Source organism: Monomorium pharaonis, chromosome 3, assembly GCF_013373865.1.
Source record: "Monomorium pharaonis isolate MP-MQ-018 chromosome 3, ASM1337386v2, whole genome shotgun sequence".
Classification (NCBI taxonomy): Eukaryota; Metazoa; Arthropoda; class Insecta; order Hymenoptera; family Formicidae; genus Monomorium; species Monomorium pharaonis.
The window spans coordinates 20,318,063-20,325,116 of record NC_050469.1 but is presented as its reverse complement, the minus strand read 5'-3'; the positions used below and the strand labels follow the sequence as shown (position 1 = coordinate 20,325,116).

Sequence of the window (7,054 nt, the reverse complement as noted above, 5' to 3'; positions counted from 1 at the left end):
CCGTTATTCACCCCTTCACGGAGTGAAAGATGTGGATGGAAAATGGCGATAAACAAGTCGGATGAATGGTCGTGGCAATCTTCCGCATAATTATTACGCAATAAGAGGGTCGAAACGCTATTGTTTTGTACTATCTTATGATTTACATAATCGATTCGTAACTAATTAATTTGCTAATAATAATAAATTATATTTTATATCAAAGATATAATAATCTCTGACTCTCTTGCCTTCTTCCTCTTTCTCTCTCTCTCTCTCTCTCTCTCTCTCTCTCTCTCTCTCTCTCTCTTTCTCGCGCGCGCGCGCGTAATACACGAATAAGAGGGAAACGTAATTTATTAAGAATTCACAGTAGCACCTAACAGATTGGTTTCTTATCACAATAACACAATTAAGAGATAACGGCGACTTGAAACGAAAGGACAAATCCTTTTTATCTATATGGAAAAACTACGAGTTTCCTTCTTTCTCGAAACGAGTTTGAGTGCGCATATAAGTATCTATGTGTCTGCATATGTGTGTGTGTGTGTGTGTGTGTGTGAGAGAAGAAGGGCGCTCGGGAAAGGGAACCTGGGAAAAGAAGAGAGAGCCCATAGAGGCAAGGAGAGATAGATTACTCCGCCATTCTTGCAATTTCCCTGTCGTATCGAGGCTCGTAAATTCCCGGTGAAATATGCGAAGGGGCGCCTGGTGCGGGCAGCACGCTGCTGCTCTGCCCTGCTCTCCACTCACCCACACACTCGTCCGCCCTCTACCACCGCCCTTTACTCCCTCGATAGGGGCTGCTGTAGCAAGGGGTTTGTCTCTGCCGAGGCATGGTCGGCGCTTCAACGTATCGCGGCGGGGTGCGAAATACCCGGAATTAGTCTTATCTGTCCCATCACCTTCGCGGATTCCCGAAGTATGCTCGGCTCGTAAAGAAACTAAGTCGCATCACCGAGAAAAAATATAACCGTAAGCTGATGTAAAGCCGGCAAATTTGAAGAAGACCTCTATTTAACTGTTCCTTGGCAATCTATTTGTGTCTATTTTGAGTAAGCGTGCAATTCTAAGGGGCCGCCTACAATAGGTGTAGCAAATCATAAACCGTAAGAAATTGACCAATCATAGTCGATTATTCGTTTCACATTCTATTGCAATTGGTCAATTTCTTGTAGGTTAAGATTTACTACACCTATTGAGACTTACTATATTATAGACATAATAGGTCGTTAATGATTTCTATTTTAACAGAAAGAATATATAAGAAACATTTAAATTTATAAGTATCTCTATTTTTTAGATCTTATACTTGGAAATTTGAATATTCAATAACATTATTTGATATATCTAAGGTATAAACTTTAATATTTTTTACAAGTTTTCGTAAGCTTGAAAAAAGCATATCGATGCTTTAGGACCAAAACTCATTTTGCGCGTCCCTTTCACATGATAGTGGTTGGTAAGCTATAGCAGTATCTAAATCGGAGGGATGCCAGCTTAGTAGCTTTCAGATACAAGAGGGCGGGTGTTTGTCAAGATGGAGAGAAAAGTCTGCGGTTACAGATAAGGATATGGAAAGATGGCTAGAGTAAAAGATAGAAATATAGCAAAAACACTCTCTTATGTCGAAAAAAGAAGACAAAAAGGAGAAAGGAGAAGAAAAAGAAATTAAGGACTAAGAGAAACTTATATCACCGTAGACTGCAATTCGACTCCTATATTTAATTTCACTACTTTGGGGAGTCAGTGGATGGAATAGGTGGAAACGAGAAGAAGAGAAGAGAAGGAATCGTCGTTTAATCTAACCGCGCGCGATCCTATCTCCTTGAAATTTATCATTCGATAAATTGCATCCCCCACGTAATACATCGAGAACTTCCTAACCCTTATTCTATCAATACTTCAGAAGTTCCGTTTATTATTAGTTACGCAATGATTTCTATAAATAAAATAAAACATTTTGTTATTTTAGAAAAGATAACAATAATTTCAACAAATAATTTTAATTTTGAACATAAATCTTGGAAAAGAATCCATAAAGTTATCTATAATATATATAATTTATAAATATAATCTGATAAAAATACAAAACCTGGTTGCGTTTTTAGATTCTTTCATAGCTTAAAAATAGTATATTTGCAGTTTTTAAACTTTACCGTGATTAATGTGAATGAAATCGTTTGTAAAATTTTTTTACAGATGTGAACGTTTTACAAAATATATATCACAGCGTTTAAATTTCATACCGTGTATTCCGTTTCATCGGTTAAAATAATCGCAAAGTGAAATATCGTACGATGTGATGTTTTGTATCTGGAATTGTTGGCTTCTACACTTGGAGAATATATAATCGCGCGACATCTTGAAGATCGCACGCTGTTTTGTGGATGGGCAACAGGGTAATTGCTGGTTTATGAATCGTATTCTCCACTCCCTTTCGCGCCGTTTCTACTGGCAGCTACAGTTATTTCTGTGTAATTCTCACACCCTGCTTTGCTCTTAACTTAATGTTGTTTCCCTCACTCCATTAAAAGCTACGCCACTCGGCTCGTTTCACTTCCCACACTGCGGTTGTGGCCTTGCGGTCGCACTTGACTATACCCTCCTCACTCTTTCGAGTGCACAGACAGTCGCGTCCCATTACCCTTTTGGCCGACCAATTCTTACCTGTTCTTACGCTATCATTAAAAGAATCTAAAATTAATTTGTGTTTCTCACATAAAAATTTATCTATCCGATTTGAAAAAAAAAAAAAAAACTAAAAAGCATAATCTTTAGTTTTACATAAATGTTGAAAATATTTATAAATTTTTTTATACATTTATATAAAGAATAATATATATTTTAACTCTTGTTAAAAGATATAAAATATAGTGTTATATAATTTTTCTTTTACTATATGTTTGCAAAAGACTTATTGATTCGTTTATGAATTCGTTCAATACCAAGTAAAATTGACTGTTAATTGCATCATGAAACGCATGCTTCAATCACTCAGCACGTTTCACGAATTTCCTAACCTGTCGACGCGAAACGGGGAGGCAATCTGAATTCGCCCAGATCTAGTTTAGAAGTGATGACAGTTATGGATTTCGCCATCGTAGCGCCATGCCAGCCGATGATGTCGTTTGTCATCCCCTCTTCGCTGCATGTTTGACTCCCCTACGAACGTTAGTGATAGCAACTCTCAAAAGCAAATCACTATTATAAACGTGAATAGTAACAATTAAAATTTTAACTTGCTGTTAATGTATTCATGATATAAGCTATAATAATAATTATACTACTTTATACGATGCACAAATTTGATAAAATATACAGAGATTAATAGAATTATTTTAATTAAACTTAAATGCTAATTATTGCATGATTATAATGTATGTATGTATGCTTTTGGTAATCATTTTAAATTTCTCAGCTTCAATTGACAAACGACATTGACGTACAATTTTTTCTATTTTATATCTGTCGCTTGATTAATGTTAAAAGTTTTGTTTAAATTTGATTTCCATGTATCATGTTATACATTCAACTGTTATTATTTCGATTCTTCTATTTATGTCTCGAATTTCCAAGCGATTAAGTATTTAGTCGCGATTCAAGCCTCTAAATTAATGTTCTATGATACTTTTTAAGAAATCATATCACAAAACATTGCATATGTTTATATCCTTTTGACTAAAAAAAGTTTCATAAGTCATGTCACCGTGAAGGAAATAGTGCTGGCATAAAAATGCCATATTAATTCTTGTCCAACAGAATTCACTGGCCCGTGAAAAAGTCTATCAAAAATAAAAAATAGAAAGGAAAATTATGCCACGCGACGTTCGCATACGAACTGTAGGGTCGCACCCTAAGGACTATTGTTGCACAAGCTTTCCATAACAGATAAACATGATCTAAAAGGCAAAGCTGATTGAAATACTATCTGATTTATTAAATGCAGTATTTATGAATATAAGCATACGTAGGATACAAGAATGTATTTATATATATTTATAATCATATATCTATATTATATAAAGTTTCTCTATTAATTCTAAAATCATGGATATAAAAAATAAACTGCAGTCTCTAATAAGGAAGTATAAAATTTTTCTCTTTAATTCTACATCGAATTTTTCCTTAAACGGACATAGATAAATACTCGTGAACATAGTTTCGAACAAAAATAAAAATTTGAAAAAAAATTTAAAAGAGATGCCGCGCATAAGTGTAGGAATGTTGCATTTCAAGTTATACGCATCGCAATGCAGTGCGAAATGCAGGTATACTACGAAAACGCAGACAAGAATTTACGATTGTACGCGTATGGCCGTCGCATTTATGGTTTAAGCGTAAACTCTGTTCAGAAGTTGCAATTTTCTGAACAGGGGATAATCGCTCACATAAAAAACGGAGCATTTTATATTTTAAAGAAAATTTCTCCGGGCAGACCACACGTCGAATTTTATTTATTATTGTGCTCCCTAATTAACATACGAGCTAAATATGAAACTAAATTCAGTGCAAAAATTTCTGAACGTTTTTATAGCAGTGGATATAAATGGTGAATGACAGATATCTAGGTGAGACGCGGCTTAATTAAGATTTTCGTCGTTCAAACAAGGAATGATAGTAAAACGAGTGAGACAAGGGCACATTGACACATTGGAGTAGGAAGTTCCCTAAAGTCGCTCTTCACAAGCCCCACCTCACGTTCTCCTCTGCCCTAGCCCGTCCCCCTTTTACCCCCGTCACAAAATCCTGTCGTACCGCAGGCAGGGTAGACCTGATCCCTAGGAACGTACGGTCCACCATAGTAAATCAGGCAGTCGCAGGCGGTCCTTCTGATCTATCCGTGGCGGAGGTGCTGCGAGACGCATCAAAGTTAGCCCGTCCCACTCTCTCCATCTTGAAAGTAGTGAAATAACTCCTCTAAGTAACTCTATCTAGCTCGTAGAATCGCTTATGGCTCATAAACGCCTCGTAACTTAGCGCGGTGGCACGCGCCCCTCGAGAAATACTGCCGTACAATTTCCGTCCATGGTGCTCGAGGAAAGATGACTTCGTCTTGTTGAAGTGGCGCGAAAGTGAATTTACTCTGATTGACGACAACGCGGCTGCGGACAATATTCGTCTTTCAGCTAATTATACGCTACTGGGGCTATGGAGGGCTTCCTTGTCAGATGGAAAAATTGCAGGTAATCCAGCAACGTTTTTACCTTTACTCTTGTAAATTTTCATGCCGCGACGAAAAATACTTGGCTAATAATAACGCATTATTACCGGTCCCGATTTTCTTTCGTAAATCGAGCTTTCAGCGTAAACAAGTTTGTACATCTAGTGTGGATAAATGTTTGCGATATAAAAACGTTAATCAGTTTTGTCAATAATAAGTTGAAGTTATACCTCGTGTAATAATATCAGCAAACAGTTGTAAAAGTAAACGGTAAATAGCGGGAAAGCTATATACCGTTTATAAAACTGGCTTTCAAGTCAACTACCACTTGTGCAGGTGAAATCTTTTAAAAGTAAATATTCGGCTTAACGGCGGCGTGTGACACAAACGGAAAATATCGGTTTCCTAACGGGGCTGAATAGCGAATCATAACTTCAGATCCCGATAACGGCTCGCGGGTCCCAAACATAATTTACAAAGTCAATTTACAACGGATTAATTAAAAACATTGATAATACCCCGACTTTAATTAATCACGCTCGGAGAGTGCAAGCGGCGGTAACGAACGACACTGAAATTAATTAAAATTAATGAAGCATAAACGGAAGTAGCGATAACATGACGAATCGGCGCGAGCGTCGGTGGTGCACCCCCGCCGGCGTGAGCGTCGCGTCGCGTCGCGTCGCGTCGCGCCGAGGCGCAACGCACACACGGGACGTTATCCAAAACTAAATCTCCCGCTATTGACAAAACACTACGGCGTCTCTCGTCTGGCGCAGGCCGACCTGGTCGACGCGACGCGTGCTAAACAAACGTCCAATTTTCGTGCCGCGCTCCCGTCGGCTGCAATTTAAACTAAAACGAAAATGCATTATTCCCCGGCAGAGCGGCGCGGCGCGGCGAGGCGGGTTAAATCGACGAAAATAGCGAAACAGCCCACCGGCATTTGCGCGTATACCCGCGTTACGCGGGATCCGCGGGATTGTACACGTAGAGACGATACGCGTTCTGAGTTTACATCGTTGATGTATGTTCTCGGCGGCGATCGATCTCTCTCACACGAACTGCTAATTGTGCGGCGTCATAACTCTCTCCGTGTGTGTCTCATCCCCTGTCTGTATCCCTCTCGCCTCCCGCGGTTCCAACCACCTCCGCCTCCACCATCACCACCACCACCACCGCACACCCCGGCGCTCCCTCACTCATCTCTGCTCTGTACAAGCGCGTTGGAAATAACGCGCTTGTGCACGTTCGCCGGCAGTGACGGACGAGTATGTACTATTGCGCGCGGAATTTACCGAGAGGTCTTTCGAACTCTCCATTTTTCTATCGGATAATCCTCGCGAACGATTCTTAATTTCAGTTTTACACACATTCCCAACTGATCTGATCCTGCTTCGTTGACTTTCAGATTCTATATAGATGCTCAAATATTAAAATTTGTATTTTTCTTTCCACTTATTTTTGTACACACCCAGTACAGTCGGTATAATAAATTGCGCTACTAATAATTAATTGCATTGTACATTCCGATATTATCAATATACTGTATTTGATATTATTACATTTATATTATGATTTGATGGTTTCGTAAAAATTGTTACATGTATCTAGTTCAACATACTGCAAACAATATTAAATTAATATTTATGAATCATTTATTACACACTTTGTGAATGATCCAGCTTGATAATCTTATTCGCGTATGAAGAGAACGATGAAGAGTACAAGAGCACGTGGGGTACATTATAGTGACGTTGTTTACGATAGCCCGCCAGTCTTTCGGGCCATTGCCGATTAGCGGCCGGCCCATTTCACTTCATCATGTACGAACCAGCAACGGAATCCGTTGCACGATACGAACGGATGTTCCGTGAATTGCGGTTGTTTAATTGTTCGTCTATATATTGA

At 38.8% G+C, this 7,054-nt stretch overlaps 1 long non-coding RNA gene across 1 annotated transcript; it reads right to left on the bottom strand.

The window, feature by feature from the left end:
- Positions 1-288: 288 nt before the first annotated feature.
- LOC118644927 lies at positions 289-6,398 on the bottom strand. The gene is made up of 4 exons (XR_004962708.1): positions 5,374-6,398; positions 4,738-4,875; positions 3,003-3,144; positions 289-2,660 (listed from the first exon to the last, which is right to left on the bottom strand). It is a non-coding gene; the product is annotated as an uncharacterized LOC118644927 (long non-coding RNA).
- Between the last annotated feature and the right edge of the window lie 656 nt (positions 6,399-7,054).